Source organism: Aotus nancymaae, unplaced genomic scaffold, assembly GCF_030222135.1.
Source record: "Aotus nancymaae isolate 86718 unplaced genomic scaffold, 86718_ANA_hifiasm-v0.15.2.pri h1tg000065l, whole genome shotgun sequence".
Taxonomy (NCBI): Eukaryota; Metazoa; Chordata; class Mammalia; order Primates; family Aotidae; genus Aotus; species Aotus nancymaae.
The window spans coordinates 8,660,298-8,684,391 of record NW_026988480.1 but is presented as its reverse complement, the minus strand read 5'-3'; the positions used below and the strand labels follow the sequence as shown (position 1 = coordinate 8,684,391).

General features: G+C 40.8%; 2 pseudogenes; both read right to left on the bottom strand.

Annotated features, from left to right (window-relative positions):
* Positions 1-2,490: 2,490 nt before the first annotated feature.
* On the bottom strand, positions 2,491-3,012 carry LOC105721513 (ferritin light chain-like; annotated as a pseudogene).
* Positions 3,013-5,646: 2,634 nt separating this feature from the next.
* On the bottom strand, positions 5,647-6,792 carry LOC105721521 (tetratricopeptide repeat protein 4-like; annotated as a pseudogene).
* Positions 6,793-24,094: the final 17,302 nt, after the last annotated feature.

Sequence of the window (24,094 nt, the reverse complement as noted above, 5' to 3'; positions counted from 1 at the left end):
GGTGGCGTTTTAAAGAAGGATTTGAGGCAAATATACTCACTGCTGCTGTCCGGGGAATATTACAACAGGAAAATCAGTAGACAGACTAGAAAGGCTAGGAAAATTCAGGGAAAGAATATAAATGTGAGAAGAAACATTTCAATAGATTCCACATAATTGGATAATCTGGAAGTCCACACAACTGCCCAGGACTAGACATGCTCAGAAAAGACTGGAGGACACCATCAACTTTCATCTCTGGCTCCTGTCTTTAGGCTCCCGTGAAGCTCAAAGCAGACATTAAGCAAACGTAAATGGCCTAGCTAAGCATTAAAGGAATGCTCAATCATATAGCCAGTCTGCAAAGACTTGGAGTATTTTTTGTTATCTTGGCTTTGGGCATTTAAGACAATCTCTGTTAAAGTACCAGCTGACCAGTAAGTTAACAGAACTGGAACTTTGGTGACTACACATAACAGAGAATACAGTCTTATAAAAAGAATTTAGAAGAGTCACTAAATAACTACAACCTACAAGTAGCAACAGCAAATCTTGGGGAGAGCAAGATTATGATTTCTAGAGTTACATATTATGATATTCAGAATCTCCAATTATCAACAAAAATTTACTGTACACACAAATTAACAAGAATGTATGTTCCACTCACAGGAAAAAATAAATAAACAGAAACTGTCTCCAGGAAAACCCAGACATTGGATTTACTATAAAAAGTCTTTAAATCAATCATCTTTAAATGTGCTCAGAGAGATAAAGAAAAACCATAGATGAAGGAAACCATAAATACAATGCCTAGACAAATAGAGATTATCAACGAAGATAGAAAATATAAGAATAGACCAAACAGATATTCTGGAGCTATAGAATGCAATCTGAAACAAAAACTTCACTAGAGAGATTAGCAGAAAATTTGAACAGAAAGAAGAAAGCAGCCTCAAAATTTCAAACTAAATTTAAAATAGCTCAATGTAGATTATTCAATTTGAGAAGCAGAAGTGGAAAGAAATGAAGAAAAATGAACATATCTTAAGAGGCCTGTGGGCCGCTATCAAGTGTACCATTATATGCATAATGGGAATCCAAGAAGAAGAAGGAGAGAAAGAAGCAGAAAACTTATTTGAAGAAATAATGGCCCAAAGTTTTCAAATGTGAGAAATAACATAAATCAGCATATCAGGGAATCTCAATGGACTTTCAGTTGAATAAGCACAAAGACTCCATGACACATTATAATTAGACTTTCAAAAGAAAAAGTCAAAAAGGAATCCTGAAAGCAGGAAGTAAGAAGCTACTTGTCATGTTTTTGTACAAAGAATCTTAAATAAAAATAAGAGTCAACTTCTCATCAGCAAGCATGGAGGGCAGAAGGAAGTGGGATAACATATTTAAAGTGTTGATAGAAAAAACCCTGCTAACCAAGAATTCCATCTGGCAAAACTAATCAATGAAGAAGAAATTAAGACATTAGCAGATAAATAAACTTTGAAGAAGTTCAACACTCGTAAGCCTGTCCTACAAGAAATGCTAAAAGTATTCCTGGTGGTTGAAATAAAAGGACACAGACTCAAAGCTGTAGGAAGAATTAAAGAAAACTGGTAGAGGTAACTACAGAGATTAATATACAAGCAAATACTGTATTTTTGGTTTGTAACTTCTCTTTCCTTTTTTTTTCTCCTTATATGGTTTAAAATTCAAATGCCAAAAATAATATAAATTCGTGTTAATGGGCACTCAATGTGTAAAGACAAAATCTGTGACAATAATAACATAAAGAAATGGATAAGGCTGTATAGTAGCAGAGGTTTTGTGCATAATTCTGGCTAAGATGGTATTGATTCAAGCTACATTGTTATAAATTTAAGATGTTAATCACAATCTCCAAATTGTGAGGTAGAAAAAAATTAAAGGAAGTAACTAAAAAAGGTTAAGAAAACAATTAAAAACTATGCAGAAAAGAAAATAAGAATTGAACCAAAATGGACTAGAAAAAATCAATTATACAAAAAACACGTCCAAAATGAAGGAATTGAGAAATAAAAATAAACAAAACCTATGGAATATAAATAGCAAAATGAGAGAAAAAGGCCTTTCCTTGACAGTAATTACTTTAAATATAAATGAATCAAACTATTCAATTAAATGGCAGCGATTTTCAGTACATATTAAAAAAAATGATCCAACTATATGCTGTCTATAAGAGACTTATTTTAGCTATAAAAACACAAAAATGCTGAAAATAAAAGGACAGATAAGATATTTCATGCAAATACTAATCAAAAGAGATCTAGGACATCTCTGCTATTATCAGACAAAACAGACTTTAATAAAATTTTCTTTTTTTGCTTCTGAAAGATTTATTTCAGTTTGATCCAAGGCCTGAAAGAGTGCTCCAGGGTAGTTAAAAAGCTGCCCAGTGGCTGGAGGGAGAGGCTTAGGCAGAAGCCCTGTTACTTTGCGAGGGGCCCTCCAGAAGTTGCTGGGCTCAGTAGGGTCCTAGTTGTGCTTGAAGGTGAGACTTTCAAAGAGATACTCACCCAGCCCAGCCTCTGGCCAGCCAGCCTGTGGAGGTTGGTTAGGTGGTCACTTATTTTCTTGATGAGTTTTACTTCCTCATCTAGAAAGTGACTCTCCAGGAGTCACAGAGATGGGGGTCTATGCAGGCAGAACTAAGGGCATGAAGATCCAAACGGGCCTGCTTCAGATTTTTCTCAAGGGCCATGGCTTCCATGGCATCCAGAGTTTTACCCCACTCATCTTGAGCCAGCTTCTGGATGTCCTGGAAGATAGCATGCTGCTGCACTGGTTTTGTATCTTCAGGAAATGATTGGTGCTCTCATGCTTTTCCTCAGCCAATTTGCAGAAGAAGTGGCTCATGCCTTTCAGAGCCACATTATCATGGTCAAAATAGAAGCCCAGACAGAAATAGATGTAGGAGGCCCACAGGTGCAAATTGACCAGGTGGTTGATGGCTGCCTCTACCTCAATGGAACAATCCTGATAAATCTGGGAGCTCATGGTTGTCAGCAAGAAGGAGCTAACCACAAAAATGGTGTTGTCTGGTCCCAGAAGCAGGAGATGACTGAGAAGATGGTCCTGAAGGTTGGAAATGGAGAGGAGATTGCAAGGTGGCTGGAGACTGGAAGAAAGAAAGTCCCTAGATCTGTTCCATTCAAACACTGTTGAAGCAAGAGACAGATCCACAGGACTTCTGAATGTGCTGCTGAGACTTTAAAATTTATCATAGAAGACAAGAAAATTGTATATTAAAAAAAGGTTAATCCATCAAGAATATATGACAATGATAAATATACATGAACCTAAAACAGAACCCCCGACACATGAAGCAAAAATTGACAGAAATAAACTGAGAAAAAAAATTCTATAATAATATTTGGAGACTTTAATATCCCACTTTCAACAATGAATTGAACAAAGAGACAAAATGTCAGTAAGGAAATAGAGGACTTGAACGACACTATGAACAACTGGAATTTACAGACGTGTAAATAACACTCCACTACCATAAACACCAGAATATGCATTTTTCTCAAGTGCACATGTAACATTCTCCAAGATAGATCTTATGTTAGGCCTCAAAACAAGTCATGGTAAATATTAAAAGGTTGAAATCATACAAAGTATTTTGTCTGACTACAATAGAATGAAGCCAGAAATCAGTAACAGAAGGATAAGTGGAAAACTCAGAAATATGTGGAAATTAAACAACATACTCATAAATAAGCAATAGATCAAAGAAGAATTTAGAAAATACTCTTTTTTTCAGGATAGATGCACTCCTCTTAGGATGGGAGCAACAAACAGCTGCAGACAAAAAGATACCCTATAACCACAATGCAACATGCTAGAAGATTTTCCAGTTTAAAAGATACAAAATCCTAAAATGTGAAAACTGCAGAGGGACTCAGAGGCCACTGTCCAAGTCTGTCACAGTCCTCCGTATGGCAAAGATGAAGAAAACTGGCAATCTTCTCAGGGGTACCAAGGATCTCAGTTTGTAAGGTCTTTATTAATGCAGAGCAGGATGTGGTTTTCCTGCCCCCATTTTGCCTCGAAGCATTTACAGCAACCCCACGTGGTTACCCTCTGTGCTCATGTAGTAACTTGAGGCCAGGGTCTCTCAGCTTTAAAGCCTTGGAATCCTATGTGCGGTTTGTTTGTGTGGAGACGTGCAGTTTGAGGGGTAGCTTTAAAAGCGTTGGAATCCTAGGCACAGTTTGTGTAGTGGGGAGACCCCAAAAGTGCCGAGGCAGGAGCCAGAAGCCTCAGCCTATTCCCATATAAATAACGAAGAAGAAAATAATTAGAGATGTAACCACAGTAGTTATTCATAGGTAATCTTAGTTATCCATATGTGATCTTAGTTATTCATATGTGATCTTATTCATAGGTGATCGTAGTTCTTTTACTAATACCTTTCAGGTTTCAAAGTGTGAACCTGGGGTGACATTGTGAAAGGAATGACCCTAAGGCAAGATGCTTTAAGCGCTCTGTCATGCCCGTGTAAGGGCTGCTGGAGGGCGCCTCGGCTGTGCAGCAGCACCAGCGCTGGGAAAGCTCCCGCTGTTTAGCCAGCTAGGGAAGGAGACATCCAAGATGGCCAAGATGTCTCCTTCCCTGGGGGAGTTAGGAGAAAACTCTGTTCCTCCAAGCTCTTGTGGTAGGCCTGACGGCTGTCAGGTAGGCCCACTGACATCCAAGGGGCTTAATTGTCTGTATGTGAGACTGTGCTTCAGTGGTCATGTTCCATGTCCACTCTCATGTTCCACTTCTGCACCTGGCTCCTTTTTTCTTAGAAGAGATAATCAGTAAAAGTAATGTAAATCTTAATGTCTTTTTTCTTTCTTGACAAGTATGGCAAAGTGCTGACGCATTATGCTCCTTACCTCATCTCGGCTACTAGAAAGTCCTGGGCTCCTACCTATATGACCCGTGATGTACTGACCCTATCACTGACCGCGAATGCCACGCCCTACCTACCCTGCCCCCAGCTTTGTACTCAATAAAAGTCAGAGTGTGTGGATATGGGGCCATTGCCAGACTCCACGCTTCAGTTGGCAGTGGACCCCTGGGCCCAAACTCTCTTTTCTCTATCTCTGTGTCTTGTGTCTTTTATTTCTACAGTTTCTTGTCTCCACACCAGCAGAGAGGGGCTTAAAGGACCCTGTAGGGCTGGACCCTACAGTTTGTTTGTGTATAGATGTGCAGTTTGAGGGGTAGCTTTAAAGTCTTGGAATCCTAGGCATAGTTTGTGTGGAGATACGCAGTTTGAGGGGTAGCTTCTTTAAGGTGTCGAACTCCACAAAAGTTCAGAACCATGTCACTGGATCCTGAGTCCATCTCCACGACCAGGGCGCTGCTCAGGTCAGTTGCTGTGGTAACTGCGGCAGATGGTCCCCTTAGAGATGGAGTCCAAAGGCATCATAGCCAAGACACAGAGTTTTAATATCAACTGAAGAAAGTGAAGACCAGCCAGAGAGACCAGTTTGGGGAAACCAGAGGCTCCTCCCTAAACACAATGCTAGAAAGGACTGTCCCCAGGGTAACAGAAATAAAGCACTGGACTGATTCAGGTGTGCTAGGTTCCCAGCAGAGGAGGGTAAGGGAAGAGATCCAGGGAGCCTGGCTCAGTCATCTTATCTGGTGCACCTTTCTGCTCCAGAGATAATTCTTGCAAAAAGGAGAGGATCCTACACAGACCAAAATGTTGGTGTCAGGGCTTTCACAAAGTTCCCGTGGTGTTGTCGAACCTGCAGCAAGGTGCTCTTGGCACCCGGTACGTTCTGCCCTGTCCTCATCCTCAAAGCAGATCTCCAAATTATCAGGGCCGTATTTTTGCTCTTGGTCCCAAGAGGATGTTTCACCAAATATCACCATTAAATGATCAATAAACCTGGAGTCCTCATGAAAAGCAGAGATGAAGTCCAACTGGGCATACTCTGGGCACAGAAAGAACACAGGCCAGCTCAGCCTGCCCTAGCCATCTAGACTCAGCTTGGTTCTATAGGGGTTCTCTGAGCTGAGTCCATCCAGGAAAAGTTCACCTAGACCTTCTGAGGCTGAATCTTCATCCTCACAGGCAGCTTCACAGAGCCTGATATTCCTAGCCTTGATGGCCTGGAGTAAAGCCTCATTCTGATTCCTCTCCTTCTTTTCTTTCAAGTTGGCTTTCCTCACATCCCTCTGTTCAATTTGCTTCAGCTTGTCTACTTTAGCCCTCATTTCCAGAAGCTTCTTCTCTTTGGCATCTGTCTGCAGTCCCTTATCACACCAGTTCACAGCCTTGGCACAGTGTTTCAGTTCCAGATGGCAGAAGGCACCTCTTATTATTGCTTTGAGGTAGCAGGGTTTTAGCTTTCTGGCAGCTGTCACATCACTGAGAGCAGAACGAAAATTGCCCAGATAATATTGTGCTGCTGCCTGGTTGGTATAAAGCACAGCATTCAAATCAGGATCTTCTTTAACCCTTAGTGTAGGAAATCACAGCTTTCTTGTGGTCTTTTTCTTTAAGGTAATCATTGCCTTCATCTTTATAGGTCTTGGCCTGTTCTTCTGGAGAATGCTCCTCATTAAAAATAATTGACTGGAGACAAGCCAAGTCAGGATTCTCCCTGAGGTCAATTTTTGATGGCACTTTCCTATAAATAGGGGGATCTTTTCAAATGCCTCCTCACACTGGTCCTCCTGAAAGCTGCCACGGTAAGGCTGGCTCTGGAACTTTTCCAGGAACGAGCCCATGGCATCATATGAGGTGGGGTCCTGCTCAGGTTGCTCCATAGCTGATGCCCTGCCCTCCAGCTCAGGTCCTGGCACCATGAAACATGGAAAATACTCTTAAATGAATAAAAATAAAAATAAAGTATCTAAGATTTATGGATACAATAAAAGCAGTGGTCAGAGGGAACATTTAAGCTCTAAACACATTAAACAAGAAGAATGATATTAATAGAAAATCTAATTGTGTATCTTACATAACTAGAAAATGAAAAGCAGTCTAAAACCAAAGCAAGAAGGAGGTAGGAAATGATAATGGAGGAAATATAAATGACACAGGGAATAGAAAAACAAGAGAGAGAACCAATGAACCTAAAACTTGGTTCTTTAAAAAGAGTAAGAGATTTGACAAACCTTTAGCTATACTAAGAATAAAAGAGAAGACTAAAATACATAAAATTATAAATGAAATCATAGATGCTACTACTGACACCACAGAAATACAAAGGATCAAGAGAGACTACTCATGGACAATTATATGCCAACAAATTGGATTACTTACAAGAAATTGATAAATTCCTAAAACATACCAGGACTGAATCATGAAGAAACAGAAAATCGAAGCAGACCAATAGTGAGTAAAGAGATTGAGTCAGTAATCAAAAGTCTTCCAAAAAAGAAAAGCTCAGTATCGAACAGCTTCCCTATGAATTCTATCAGCCCTTTAATGAAAGTTTACACCAATCCTTGCCAAACTCTTTCATAAAATTGAAGAGATGAGAATACTTCATAATTCATTGTAAGAGGCTAGCATTACACAGATACAAAGCCAGACAAAGACATTACAAGATTATCTCTTATGAATATAGATGTGAAACCTCTCAATGAAAGCCTATCAAACTGAATACAGCAGCATATGAAAGGGATCATACTCCACGACAAATGGGATTTATCCCAGTAATGCAGGAATTGTTCAACATATGAAAATCACTCAACATAAGAAACCACATGAGTAGAATCAGGGAGAAAAAAAGACCCCAAAATATATGAACATTTCAGTTGATGCAGAGGAATCATTTGACAAAGTTCAACACCCTTTTAATGATAAAAACACTCAGTAAATGAGGAATAAAAGAGATCTTTCATAACATGATAAAGGTGATATATGAAAAACCCACAGGTAATATCACATCCAATATTGAAAGACTCAAAGCTTTCCCTTAACAATGGGAACAAGAGCAGGATTCCTACTATGGCTATTTCTACTCAATATAGTAGTGGAAAGTCTAGCCAGAGCAATCAGAGAAGTCAAATAAATGAAAATCATACAAACTGAAAAGAAAGAAATTTTTTCTCTGTTCACAGATGATCTGGTCTTATGTGTAGAAAGCCCTAAGGATTCCACAACAAAACTATCAGAGCTAATAAGCGAATTAAGCAAAGTTGCAGGACAAAAATCCAACAGATCCACTCTTAGGGAAGAGTTACTTGAACTGAGGCCAGGAGAGATACATTCTTTTGTTTTTAATGCCTACAGAAATGTCACATTGACTGTTTTTCAGAAAGCAATGATAACAACACAGTCTCTTGACTCAGTTATTGAGTTATTTTTTAGTTCAGTCTGATCTCCAAATCCTTCCCTTTCAGATACCTCTGCCATGTAAGATCAGGACATACTGAATTTTCAAAGCACTTTCTGAGGAGTTGCATGAGCAAAACATACACCTGCTCTTGTTTTCAAGGGGTGTGGGAAAGAAGTAAAAAGAACAAATTGTTAATGAGAACACTTTTGGTATTCCTCCCTCCCCACCAATACATACTAGCACCATAAAATTTGAAATGAGTCCAATGACTGCAGTAAGACTTAACCTGGATATAGGAGGCAAAATATTGGACATGGGCTAATTAATCATCAGAGAGTTACAGGGGAACCTGGATGAATTAAGACTGGGGCAAGAGACAGCTAATCAAAGATCGTGCACTGCAACCCAAGAAGAAAATGCTTAACTTAGTGCCTGGAAACTCTGAGGATAGAACGAAATGCTGTGTGTGGCCTGGTGGCCTCGGAAGCCAGCATGGTTTCCACACCCAGGGTTGGGGTGAGCCTTCTCTCCCTCACCATGGCAGGCATCTCAGTCCTCCCCAGGATGTGGAGGCTGCCTGGCCCTGGCCTCACATCCTTCTATGAGTGAGATTGTGTCCCCTTGAAGCCCAAACTGCCCCTGTGATGGTATTTGGAGGAGAAGCCTTTGGGAGACAATGAGGGTTAGATGAAGCCCTAAGGACCTCCATGATGGAATTAGTGTCCCTACAACAAGAGGAATAGACCCCAGAGCTTCCTCTGTCTCATGGTCCTATGGGGACAGAGGCAGAAGGTGGCTGTGTGCAAACCAGGAAAGGAGCCCCCACTAGGGAACCACTTAGTTGGTTCCCTGACCTTGAACTTCCAGCCTCTGAGATGGTGAGGAATAAATGTTGGCTGTTTAGGGTGTCCAGGTAATTTGTTATGGGAACCCAAGTTAAGACATACATCTTCTCAGCACCTGAACCAGGTAGACAGAACACAGGCTTTGGTGCCAAGCATACCTGCACTTCATTACATACCTTGTTCTGTGGCCTGTGGTCAGGCACTGCCCTGGTGACACCCCACCTGGATTAGAAAGTCCTTCTCATGCCACATATGCTCCCTGCACCATGGGTGGTTCCCACCGTGGTCTCTAAGGCCACCAGCCATTCAGGTGCTTACACAGCAAGTGTGTGGGGCTGCGGTTGGGCTCCTCAGTGGTCAGGGACACGAAGAGCTACATCTCACCACCTTCCATTCTTCTTCTATCACATGCCCTTTGTATTGAACTCTTCTAGGTCTATGTTATGAGCCAAATCCTCTCACCCCCAAATTAATATGTTGAACTCCTAACCCCTAGGAGCCCAGAATATGTCTAGATTTGGTGATAGAACCTTTACCAATTGATGTAAAATGAGATATATAGGGTGGGTCCCAATCCAGTATTACTGGAATCCAATATTCCTTATTAGAGGAAATTAGGACTCACAGCTAAATGACTATATGAGGACACAGGGAGAAGATGTCCTATCTACAAGACAGGGAGAGAGGCCTCAGGAGAAACCAGCCCTGACAACACCTTGATCTCCGACTTCCAGCCTTCAGGACTGTGAACACATACCGGTTGTTTGAACTGCACAAGCTGCAGTCTTTGTTACAGCAGCCCGAGCAGGCTGATTCAGGCTGTCACCACTCAGGGCCTTCACCTGTACTTCTTGTCGGGATGCCGTTTCCTTAGTCTCCACGGAGCTAACTTCCATTCCCTTCTCAGGAATTCACTTGGGCATTCTGAAATGTTCCAGGAAGCCTTTTCAGCACCTGTCAGTCGAGGCTCTGCCTTCAGGGTGCCCCTGGCTTCCTGGCGGGCTGTGCTTGCAGGGCTGATCCCAGTGTGCTGCATCCCACTCAGATCCTTCTTGTGTCCAGTTGCTTGTTATCTTTGAATAACAGTTCTCAGTGCCCAGTACTGTGTCTGGGATATAGGCCATGCTTAATACATTATGCTGAATGAAGAAATAAATAAATCACAGTGATAAACCAAGGTGAAAATCTGAATGTTATGTTATCAAAGAAGCACAATAGTCTACTAGAGTCCAACACAACCATGCCATTGGCGCTATCCTGGTCTTTTGATTCAAATCAACTGGTAATCACGTTGATGGTCTACTTCGCTTTGTGGTTTTGACGTGACTATCATATCCCTCAAAGATAAACAGATCCACTCTTAGGGGAGAGTTACTTGAACCGAGGCCAGGAGAACTACATTCTCTTATTTTTGATGCCTACAGAAATGTCACATTGACTTTTTCAGAAAGAAAGGATGACAACACAGCCTCTTGAAACTGTTATTGAAGATTTTCAAGGGATTTGCAAATTATTTTTTTAACCAAGTGGGGAAACAGTTGTTTTTTTTTTTTAATCTACTGCAAAATTGTGCAGATAAAAGTTTCCTTGTTTGTGTTTCCTTTTAAACTGATAAAGGCAGAACCAGCTTTCAAAAGGAGAAGTGACATGGATGTAGAAAGAGGTGTGTGAGGTGGGCTTCTGCATGCTCTGCACCCTGCCTTCTACACAAGCCCCAGAGCCCCTTCTGCTCAATAAGGGACTCCTTGGGTGCCAGGCCTGGTTAGCCAGGCTGGGCTACAGACCCTTCATGAGCTTCTAGTATGACAGTGTTGTTAAACAGCTCTGTTTTTTTAAGTTTTAGGTTCCACTTGGATTTGTATATAGAAGACATTTGGAAGAATAAGATCCATATAAAAGCATGTTTATCCAGCCTACTTACTCTTGTTAGTCCTCATTCTTGGAACCTGTGTGGAAATCGTTTAATAATTAATTCCTTAAGATTTTATTTCCTTGTCCTGTTGTCTTGGTGTTTACTGCCTGTTTCCCAGGATACTGACGAGGAAATGGAATGAAAAGGCCCTTAACATGCTCTGTACATGACCATCCTGAGTTGTACTTGGCTATGGGAGCTTAAGTTCACAGCAAGAGTGCAGAGGCCAGAATGGCCAGCTCAGTTTCTTGGCTGCATTATCATGTGCACTTTTCCCTCTGTATCAGTATTAAACCTCTTCCCAGCTCTACATGGGACATGCTTTGTCTCTGGGGTCAATGGACTTGTTGAAGACAAAGACTGTGATGTTGTGAGTGATGTGCTGCTATAGGAGAGGATGGGTCTCAGTAGCAAGAACTACCCCCACACCCCAATGACACCTCATCTAGTCGTCCTGGATCGCTGGTGTAGAATCACTGAATTATGTCTAATGTTAACATGGATGGCTCAGATCAGAAACACAGAGGCAAGGAAAGAGGTACCATGAATGGGAACAGTTCAAGGAAGCTTTATCAACCTCTCCAGACCTTATTTCTCCATCTAAGCAGGAGGAGAGTGGGATGTGAGGATGTCATGTGCCAGGTGCCAGCTCTGGTGCCAGTCATGTGCCAGTGTCCAGTTAAGGCTCACTCTTCCTCCTTTTTCTTGTTTCTCAGCTTCCAGCCTAGAACTCTTGTTCTGCATGCTGGGGAAAGCACCAACTTTGGAGTCCCCCAGCCCTGAGTGTGACTGTGGGTTCTTGCTTTTCATGAGTGTTTTTGGGCACATTTTCTCACATTTCTAGGCCTCAGTTTCCTCTTCTGTATAAAAGGGAAAGCACTTATCTCATTGTGCTGTTTTGAGAATTAAAAAATACTGTGAAGCATTGAATGTGTTTTGAGCACATTGTGTGCACTGAATTCACGACCATTATTATTTTATTTACAAATATAATATAACATAAATATAAATATAATACAGTGCTTCCCAACTGGTCCTCAGAAGAAGAATGCCTGAAACGCATTGATATTTTTCTTTTTGATTTCTGGAACTGTCATACGCCAAATGCTCTTGGGACGCAGAATTCTATTTTTCTGGAAATGAAGTCATGGGTTGAATGATTGGCAAAGAGAGACATATTTTATTTTGTTTTTTATTCTTCTCTTTTCACAAAGTACAAAGTGGATTATTGGCAACCCTAATTTAAAATAGTGCTAACTATAAAGTATATGTAACAGTACTTATTTATTCTGGAACTTTATGATGAAAAATGCCTTAGACCAGGAGTCAGCACACTTTTTCTGAAAAGGACCAGATGGTATATATTTTAAGCTTTGCAGGCCATCCTGTCTCTGCCACAACTACTAAACCCTGCTGTTTAGTACAAAAGCAGCTGTGAACAGTATAGAAATGGTGAGTATAGCTACGTACCAGTAAAACCTGAGCGGCGTGACATTGGCTTGTCAGGTTCTCCCTCTGTATCTTGCTTTCCTCATTACAAAATGAGCATCAGTCTGAGGATGCTGCACAATGTATCTAAATGTACCTAGCACAATGTCAGGCATGAACTAATGGAGCTCACTCTGGCCTTTTAGGACATGGGTCCACAGTCCATGCTGCTGTTCAATGGTTAGTTTAATTTTGGAGTCGTGAAGGCATTTTGTGATCTATCTATTCATAGCAACTGGGATGCTGTGTTGAAAATGATGCTGGGACTGCCTGGGCTTGGCTGAAAAGTATACACTGACACCCATTCCTAGACTAGGCAGTGTTTCTTCTTTTCTTGTTATGCTCCCTGTATTTCAGCCATTTTTTTTCTTCTGGTTTCTTCAGTCTAGTTTTTTTTTTCTTTCTTTTTTTCAATCTCATAGCACCCTTTACCTTCACTCACAGTGGGAAGTGGGTTATGTCTATAATTCTGACTAAAGAGATGTTGACATGATTATTTATTTGAAGTTTTGTATGGTTTAAACTCTAATTTTAATCTGATGATTGAGAAAAATGTCCATTTTAATTGATTTGTGTTTTCTTAAGGAATAAAACTGTTTCTATGTATGTTTGTTTTATTTTTCTTTTTGAGATGGAGTCTCACTCTGTTTCCCAGGCTGGAGTGCAAATGGTAAGATCTCAGATCATTGCAACCTTTGCCTCTCTGGTTCAAACAATTGTCCTAGCTCAGCTTCCTGAGTAGCTAGGATTACAGGCGTGTGCCACCGTGCTACAGGCTAATTTTTGCATTTTTAGTATTTTTAGTTGGCCAGGCTGATCTTGAACTCCTGAACTTAGGTGATCCGCCTGCCCTTGGCCTCCCAAAGTGCTAAGATTATAGGCATGCGCCACTGCACCTGGCCTCTACATATATGTTTGTATGTGTGAGAGGTTGTCAATCTTAATTTAGGAAAAATCCTTTGTAATTTTCTAAGGTTTTTTTTTTTTTTTCTATTCTTATCCCCTGGGATTGTCATGAAAGATGATTAATTTTTGTCTTCTGCAGTGGGATGTGGAAGAGGAGAGTACAGCTCTGAAGCATCATTCTATACACCTTTCTCATGCGGCCCTCCCAGCTGGAGGTGGGCACCACCCCCACGGAGCAAAGCAAGGAGGCTGGCCCAGTCTTACAGGGGCTTTTTGAGTTTGTAAAGTTGGAGAAAGTCCACAAGGTGGCTTTCTGCACCATCTGCCGAGTTTGTAGGTTTCTAGGGTCACCCTCAGGTTTGATAAAACTCACTGAAAGCTGTTACACTCATGGTTATGGTTTATTTGAGTGAAAGCATAGAGATAACCATTAGTCAAGGGGGAGATGCAGGGCAGAGTCGAGAGCTTTCCAGGTGTGGAGCTTCTAGTTGTCCTTATGATGGAGCATGGACAATATCAGCTCCTGCTGGGAATGGTATATTATAATACTTGTGGAGTATTGACAACCAGGGACACTCACCTGAGTCTTGCTGTCCAGAGTTCTGATTGGTTCTTGAGCGAAAGGACAGGGTTGACTGCCCAAGTCACTGATCTTTATTCTCCAGCCCCTCTGGAGGAAGAGTGAATACTGCATGACCCAAAGCCCCTATTATAAATCATACTGCTGTTAAACTGCCCGGTGGCCGAAAACCCAGGCTCAGGTGAGCTTCTTGGTTGGAGATACTTATGTTTATCTTACCACATGTCATTGCTTGAAGAAATTAGTGCTGTCTGTGACTCCGCTGGATGATGATATTTGGAAGGTCTGCATTTGGAATCCTCTGGGACTCTGCCCCATGTGTCTTTTCCCTTGGCTTATTTTAGCCTGTGTCCTTTCATTGTAGTATAGCATTCCATAAATATGCTGGTTTTTAGAAGAATTCTGTGAATTCAGTGGAATTCTGTAGCTGGAGAAGGGAGTGAGGGTGGAGGTATATGAGAAATATTTATATAAAACATATCATGAGGCATAGGCCAGCCAGAATACTGAGAAATAGTCAGGAGACGGGAAAATGCTTCTCTTTGCACACCTTATCACCATGCTAACAAGCCACCAGCAATAAGTGGGTTACAAGTGAACAAGTTGTGAGAGAGACTCTCTCTGAGAATGTTGTATAAAAGAGGGGTGAAAAAAAATCAAAGGGGAGGAAAATTTTTCAAAAGCAACAACACAACGAAAACACCTACTGGAAGCATTTGAAGTCTTTAGTGGCTACAGCTACAACAAGCATTAAACATATCTCAACTCCTAGACTTACCAAGTTTACCATAAATCCTGATATGTGTTAAATAATGGTGATTATTTAACATATTATTATGTTAAATGAAGATTTACGATAAATCTTCATGTTAATGTCCTATTTACCTCAATAATTATTACCCTATGCAACATGGCTGGCTTTCAACAAGAAATTACAAAGAATGACAAAGGCAAAATAAATTTAAAAAGACAAAATAAAAAAAGAAATAATCAAAATAAAAAGAGAAATAATCAGAATCAAACTCTGATATGACACAATTGTAGGAACTTTTAAATAACCATGTTAAGAGCTAAAATAATAGAGTAGTAGTAATAATAATAATATACAAGGCCAAGTAGATAATGTCAGAAGAGAAATTAAAACTATAAAAATGTATCAAAAAGAAATACTAAAAAAAAAAAAACATGGATGTCTTCAGTGGACTCATCAGGAGGCTCAATATATCTAAAGAATCATGGAACTTGAGTGTAGGTCAATAGAAACGTCTGAAACTGGGTTGCAAAGAGAAAATTAAAAATAATGATAATACAGAAAAGAAAATCCAAAAACTGTGAGATGATATAAAAATTATAACATATGCAGAGTACCAGAAAAAAAAGAAAAAGAGAATGGGTGGATAGAAAATATTAAAATATTAAAAAAAAATAGCCAAGAGCATTCTAAGCTTCATGTTTTATTAATTGAAACTACAACAACACACAGGTTCAGGAAGCTATACATGTTATATTCAAATTGTAGAAAATGCAAAACAAAAAAGAAAATTTTGAAAAAAGCCAGAGAAAGAATATACATCACTTATAAAGGAACAAAGATAATTACATTTCATGCATATATTCTTCTGGAGCAACCTTTTTATTATTTAGTGTTTTCTAATAATGAGGCGTGAAGCAAGAGTACATATTTTTAACAAATAAGCAATGATTGCATAAATGACTCTATGCTCTACACAGTGGACAGGAAAATATAGAAGTGAGTAAATCACACCCTAGGTAAGAACATCCAGGCTTTCAACATTGAGTGGTGTGACTGTGATAACGCATGGATGCTTAGAAGACAGGTGGGGAAGGGGGTGTTGGGATAGGGCTTGTGGGCATCAGAAAAGCTAATTCTGATGTAAGACCTACAGGTTCTCATTGCAGTGGGGTACATATTGCTCTCATTTGGAAGAAGGGTGGTAGTCACCACCATGGTGTGATTCTAAGGCAGTGGAAATATTTAGAACCAGGAGGTCAGTGGAAGCCGACTTTTGGAGAGTGAGTTCTTATGGCTTATAAACCTATCCAGCAGCAGCTAGAGTTAGAAAACAGAAAGTGATGAAAAGAAATAGTGTCTCATCAGTGAAAAGTGCCCTCTGGCAAGTCAGACAAATGGGCTTCCTCATTTGGAAAAAGTGTCATTTCAGCAACGCTGGGAGTCTTGAATTGGGAATAAAGCAACATTCCTAGTGGATGTATTGAATGAAAATGGCAGGGGAAAGAAAAGTCATTAATTTAGAGATAATCTGAGTTCTCTCCAAGTTACTCGATTCTTATCCCAGAATGGCAAGACTGAAATGCACACCGGACAAGGTGGTAGCTGAGCATCCAATATTCTTTTTGCTTTGGTTGGCTTGACTTACCAAGAGGCTGGCTATCAGTAGAGAGAATTAGATTGGAAGGAGACGTGGGAGACTTTTATCTATATGAGACCTCAGATATTATGTAAGAATGGGGAGTGAGTACTGAAGACCAAGGATAATGACTCCAAGACACCTGAGGTCCTAGAATAGGAGCTACTTACCTGTGGGGTGGAGGGCCTCTCTCCTACTTTTTCTCTTGTTTACCCCTTGTGCTTTCTAAGCACACATAATTCTACAGTACAAATTCATGTTCTTACGCTAGCAATGGAAATGGGGTGAAAATTTGAGAAGACAAAGATACAACTGAAAAGGCTTTGGGGCAGGAGAATAGCAAGAACCTGTAGAGGCAGGGATGGCTTAGAAGAGGTATGAAAGAAAAGCTGTTCAGGAAAGGAGCTGCAGTGGTTTCCCCAAGGGGTCTCTTTCCAAGAGTGTTTCTAGCCCAGTTGCTAAGGGACTAGCTTAAAATCTTTTGCATTTGACCTATTTCCTTATGTGGGATCACTTTTACCTATGTAGATTTGCTTAAATCAAGTGAAATGGTTACAACTTTTTACTACTTCAAGAAGAGAAAATGTCTTACTTTTTAATGACTTTTTATAGCAGGAATACCGGGAAGGCCAACTTGGAAGGGAAAAGGGTCAGCTCCAGGTAGCTTTAGTTCTCCATCTGTCTGTCTCACATCTCTTTCTTTCCAACAATCATCTAATGCCCTTCTCTGAGGGTGGAGCCAAGGCACAGAGCTTCAGGACCTGTGTTCTGATGGGAATCCATAGGTCTGCTTTGGCCAATCCAAAGATATCCCATCACTAATAATGTTTAGTGTTTATTAGGACAATCTCTTATCAAGTTGATGCTTCTCTTCTTTTTGTTTAATTCAGCAGGGGAGAGGTGCTACAAGTTGTGTTTGTTTATTGTAACAGGTTTCCAAAGAAAGCCTCAAACGTGTAGGTTTGTTGAGGACAGGCCCCACAGATTGGTATTTTTGACAAATTCTACAGGTGATTCTAATCCAGAAACACTGGTTTATGATATCTTATTTCCCCCAGACAAGACTCTTTGAGATGGACCAGGTTAGGAACAGCTAAGACCAGCAAATGTGTTCAAGAATTCCGGTGTTTTTCCCATAACGAACAATCTCATTCAGAGTCTCTGCCACTGGAATGTCCCTATAATTCCTCACACTCATCACTAATGTATTTTTGATATATTTGATGGTGTCCCAAAGTGCTCTTAGGCTCTGCTCATTTTCTTCATTCTTTTCTCTTTTTGCTTTTCAGATTGGGTAATCTCAATTGTCCTATCTTCAAGTTCCCAGAATATTTCTGTCAGCTCAAATTGACTGTTGGACCTCTCTAGTAAATTCTAAAACTTCAGGTTGCATTTTTTTATCTCCTATTTCATTCATTTTTGTAATTATTATCCCTTTATTGATATTCTCCATTTGCCAAGACATTGTTCTGATTTCCTTTAGTTCCTTGTCTATGGCCCTTGCAGCTTTTTGAGTATATATAAGACAGTTGATTTAAAGTCATTGTCTAATAAGGCCAGTGCCTGGGCTTCTGCAGGAATCATTTCTATTCATTTATTTTTTCTCTTCATGACTGGGTCGTACTTTCTAGCTTCTTGGCATGCCTTATACATTTTGGTGAAAGTTGGATACTTTGAATATTATAACATGGCAAGTTTATAAACCAAACTCCCTTCCCTGAGGTTTGTTGTTGCTTGTTGTGAGTGATTGCTTGTTTGCTTGTTTCATGAATTTCTGAACTCTTCCCCCAAAGTCTATTCTTTACTGTGGCTGCTGAAGTCTGCATTCTGTTATCTTAGTGGTCAGCTAGGTGTTGTGAGTTTCTTTACATGCCTAGAACGCACATTCTCCTAGTCATTGCAGATTGGGTCTGTGTGGGGCACTCCTTCAAAGCCTAGCTGGGCCATTTACAACTCTGCCTCGGCCTGTACTCCCTGTTAGCAGGAAGGTATGCTGGAGGTGAAAACCAGATGACCTCAAGGCCTTCTGAGGCCTTTTCTAAGCATGCATATAGCCCTGAGACTGCATATAGCATTCCTTAATGCCCAGCAAAAAGAGGAGCTCTTAAAAGCTCCTCTCTCCCCATTTGTCTCATTTCCCAGCCTCTTCCTTCCCAGGCTTTGTGATCTGTCTGTTCTTTTTCCTGATTGTTATGGCTTGTTCTAGCTTTCCACAGCCAATGTTTTTACCTTTAAATGCTTTCGGCAAATGCTGTCCAGAAGGCTGCCACTCGGAACTTTCCAAGTCAAATGAAACAAAGACCAGCTCTTGTGCTGGTGTTTCAGGGACCTCCCGCCATCAGGCTGGAGAAGACATCACAACTTTTGAGAATAAAGTTTCTTTTGCTTCCTTCTAGCACCAGCAACCTGCACCATGAGCATGGGCTGCAATCGTCGTGAGCACCACTGATCTGGGGAAGCAGGGTGGCAGGAGGGTTATGTCAAATATCACCACAGTGTTTTACACAGTGGCTTCTTCTTAAGCATCTCTTTGGTTGTTGTAAGTTTTTTATGAGATTCTAGAGTTATGTGGAATTCCGACAGTTTTTGTCAGTTTATTAGCTGCTTTTGTGGAGAAAGGAAGATTTGGGATTTTCTAGTCTGCCATTTTTCAGTGATGTTTAATATATTTTTAACTTCAATTATACAAGATTTAATATAAAACATCCTTTATTTCATGACTATTGTCATCAATGGAATGTTCTGCAATTTCCATTTTTGAAAATTTTTCCATTTCTATATTCTTTACTCATGTATAGACTGTCATGCTGAAATATTAAACCTATGTCCTTTAAGTCATTAAATATGCAGTTATATACATAAATGAGAATCCTTGAAAATGCATGCTTCTCTTTTATAGCAACAAAACTTTAACACAGGATTTTCTCCCTTTCTCACTGAGGTGCTGCAGCATTTAATTCATTAAGTATTTCTGACACTTCGTGGTAGGGCCTTTGACCTTGCTCCATCATTGTTCTTGGTCCTGGAAAACCACATTCATCTTGGAACATGTTTTTGTCCTCAGCACAATTTTTTTCTTTTCTGGTTCAGAGTAGGGACTGCAGCCTCAGAGATGTTTATGTCTCAGGACTTCCCTGGGAAACTGAGTTTTTTAAACTTCCGTCTACATAGTGAGGAAAAGCAAGGGGGTCTGGGGTGGCCACAGACAAATGTGGAAATGCCATTTGGTGTCAGAACATGCAAGTTATCTTAGGGCATGCCAGGGAGATAGGACTAGCCCTTACAGTTCTGTGGAGGACAGAGTCTAGCTGGGAGAAGCTTGATGCTGACACAAAAGAGGAGCTGATGCCACTGTGCAGCTGAGAGGGGCCAAGAGCAGTTGCAGCAGAAACAAAGAGCAGGACACAGACAGAGGAACCCTGGGGAGGGTGGGGGAGTCTGCAGGGTGCTGCCAACAGTTGCAGATGTTCTTCAAGCTCAGAATCATGGTGAACAGAACTGTCAATTAATGTCAGTATACGTCACAGCTTGAAATCTCCAAAACTTCACTCACCTTGTAAAAACAGGCCAACCACCAGCATTATTATAGGCACCATTACCGTAGGTTGAGAAATTGGAGGCTGGAGGGAATCATTTCAGTTAGACACACTGCTTCTGATGTCCACTGAATGTCAGGCGCTCCACTAGAGTCTGGGAAAACACTATTTTCTACCCCAAAATGTTGGCTGTAAAGTCAGGGGCATCTTTAGTTTGAAGTTCTCCCTATATCTCCTATAACATTCACATAGCACAGGGGGCCTCCGAGTAAAGTCCTAACATGGGTAATTTGGGTCTCCTTTCTTCTTTCCTTGGTTGGACCACATAACAACATGCAGACTTAATTTTCTTTGTTAAACTTGTATACACTTTTTCTACATATGCTTTATATGATTATTCAGGGTCTCTGAAATAACTAGGGAAAATTAGGCCATAAAATCAATGAATAAGATTCTAAATATATGATTTTCCTTTTGTAAACTATAATGAGCCACAATTAGATAAAAATGTCATTTGGAATTTTAGTCCCTATTGGTACCACTAAATATTATTATTTTATTAATTTGTATTCAAGTGTAGAAAATAAAGGCATACAGTGACTTGGATCCAGGAAAAAAGATAATACAATTGGAAGAAAATGGACTGGCAATTTAAATCCAGCTCTTCTGAGCTTCAAATCCTTGAGTGTGGGAACAAATGATTTGCAGTCATTGGAGTCTCAGACTTCAACTCATTATAGCAGAATTTGAGTGTGAGCTTGAGATGATCAAGGGAAAGTCTATAAGGGGAGTTAGGGTTACATCAAAGCATTTGTAATGTTGGACAAAGCCAAGTTCCCAAGGCAGAATTTTAGCCTCTTAAGTAATTCTTCCTCTGGAGGACCTTAATTTAGGTGTTTTTTTTTTTTCTGAAAAGAGTCAATACTTTTAAAGTTAAGAAAAAAAAATTGTAGTTGTAATAGGGCAGGATCGATAAGAATGTTCAAAGTGGAAAAGTAAGCCAAAGTTATTATCACAATGTGACCAAAGCATAAAAATGTTTAAAGCCTTTTATGTGATACTTCTGGGTCATCTGAATGCCAGGGCCAAGTCCAACCAATTAGCCAATACCACCTTTAAAATGGTTTCTCCTATTTCCTTTCTGTATTTGCAAAGACTTAAAGTATACGTTTAACCTGAAACAACGGTTCTTAGTGGGCGAGGACACGAGAGCCAGCCTCTTTGGTCAGATCCATTAACCGGAATGGGGTGGGTTTCCCATGATGTGCAGGTGTTCGTAACTTGAGCATGTTGAGCACGGGGCCCAGACTGTGGATGACAAAGTATGTAGAGTATTTCCAGAAATCAGACTTGATAACCCTGCTTTGAGTCTGGACAGAAGATCGGGTGCCTTCCTTAAATGGCCTTTTCATGTGATACAGAAGGAAGTGCATGGAAATGGGATGTACAAGTTCCAGCTTTTCTACTTGGACCAAAGTCTAGCCTGTTACCTCCTATGAACTTTAATTTTCTCATCTGTGAAATGGGAAAACTGACCATCACGTGGCTGACCAGGGCCAGGTGCTTCAATGTTCATGTGTCTACTCAGTGAGGTATTGAAGGTGTACTCTGTGCCCTGCGCTCTTCCAGGGAGATAGCGGCAGGCAGGACTGTGACCCTGTTTTCACGGAGTTTATGCTCTCACTGAGTGTGAGAAAGCAGAAAATAAACAAAAAAAATCCCCAAGTAAATACTTAAGATATTTTCAGAGGTGACTTAAGAGAAGTCAGACATGTGCCAAACTGGTGGGAAGAGCATTTAAGTAGAGGAAACAGAAACACCAAAGGCCCTGAGGCAGGACTACACTGAGAGTACATTTGGATTAGGTCAGTGGCTCTCATACTTTGCTGCCTCATTACCCTCTGGGGCCTTGCTAAAACTCTGAACCTCTGTCCTAAGGTTCAGACTCGGCATCCGGGTTAGGGCCCAAGAATCTTCATTCCTTAGTTGGACTCGTGCTGCTGGTGTTGCGGGTCTCGGCTCCACATGTTGAGAAGTTTGGATTAGAGGAAAACACGGAAGACCAGTTTGGCTGACTGGGAAGGAGCAGGTGGAAAGTGGGGTAGGGAGACCTGTGAGGGAGGGGTTGTGTGGGAAGGAGTTTGGGTTTTACCGATTGAAATGGGAAGCCATTAGAAAGATCGCCCTGGTGCTTCGTGGAGAACAGTTCACAGCAAGAAAGCAGAGAGACAGGTTAGGGGCTCTTGCAGTGGTTTAGGCCAGCAATTAGGGCAGGTTGGGCTAATGGTAACAGCAGAGGTGGTTGTTTTCAGTTATCTTTTGGAAGTAGAGGTGTCAGGGCTTGCTGATGACAGGATCTGGGAATGTGAAGGAGAGAAATGAGTCAAGGACAGCAACCACATATGGGGCCTGAGCACGCTGCAGCTGGTCAAATGTGGGTAAGGACCACTGATAGTCATGTGGTGGGGAGGGGAGGGGCTGTCTCCCTTCTCTCCCAAACACGGCATGTAATATAGCGAGACGTTCAAGGTACAGTGAAGTAAGTCAAAAAGGGGATGGGCACTTTTCCTCTTTAAGACCCCAGCCTGCAGGTGTTGGGACCTTCTGTGAAGCTCAGGTTGACAAGTTTTTCTCATGTGGGTCAATGACAGGGACTGACAGAGACATTGTTTTGACAAACTCTGCTCTTTTTGCTGTAATTTCCTTCTCCACATCAGAGTTATGACAGATGGCTCTAATTCCCACCCCTGGAGATTACTGGGGATAGATTTATGTGGGACAGTGTAATATAGAGGAAAAAGCATGGTATTTGGAATGCCAAACCTAGGACTGTATCTTCACTTTCTCCTCCAGACTGCAGGCACATTACTTAAATTCTCAGTGCCTTCATTTTTTTATTTGAAAAATAGAGCTAATAATGGCGAGTGATTTGCAGCTTTTTGAAGATAAAAGAAGATAAATTGTGTGGAAGATTTTTTAATCTAAAGGTCTATGTGAAAATAAATTGTTTCATTATTATCAATGTTTTCATTAGGATGTTGCAAAAGTGCTTGATGAATTGCAAATGACTCTGAATGGATGATGTTGCTATGAGTTTATAAAATTTTCAGCCCAATTCATGAATTCATGACTTGGGACTATTCCTGTGTCTCATAGTTCACACATGCCCCGTCAGACAAATTGTCTGGTAGATTTGAATTTCTGCCATGGGTAATGAGTAGGTTTTGGAGAGTAGAACAAGGCTATCTTGGGTTTCACATTCCTCTGATTTATCCAGGATATTTCCTGAGGGCTGTGAAAGATGACAGTTCTAAACGCAGAGAAACTCTGGTATTGAAATGGTATTTTCCAGGGAAAATCCACCAAATTAAGACAAGAACTGTGGTAGAGGGTGTGCACATTTTGTATCAACTGCTATAATTCTGGATACTGTTCATTCAAATCTGCAAATAATTTTAGGATTTGATTTGTGAAAAAAAAATGTAGTAGCATGGGAAACCTCATTGAACTCGAGAAACAAAGGAATCACGGAAATGATGAATTCTGTGTTTATCGTGGAGGGATCAAGTCTGGTGATAAATTCAGGTGGACATTCAAGATAGTCAGTATCTCACATGATTCTCAAGGATGCCAGCCTTCACACAGATGCCTTCCTTCTGAAACTGTTGTTTCTCTATTGCTGGCCCTTGGTAGGGAACTGCCTATCATCATGATAACCACCTTTGACTGAAACTCACCATATGCCCGAGCTGAGCTGTTTCCATACTATTTGTTTTTTTCCCTATACTCTTGGCAATCCTATCACCAACCTTGTGGATTAGGGACCAGTACAAACCTCATTTTGGAGCAGAGCAAGCAGAGGCTCTAATAAGTTGAAGAATTTGCTCAAGGGCCATTGCTAGTGACAGATGGAACCAGGGTTTACCTTGTTCTGCCTCACTCAGACCTCTGGGATCCAGGAAGTGGGATCCAGGTGAAAGGTTTATTTTCTTCTTGGTATGGCACATATGAAATATTAGTCTTTACATTTCTCTCTTTGGAGCTGGAAACCTGTGAATTACCACATCTTGTAGCTTCATACTCTTCACCCTAGTAGTGCCTGTGGCAGCAGGGGCAGCAGGGAGG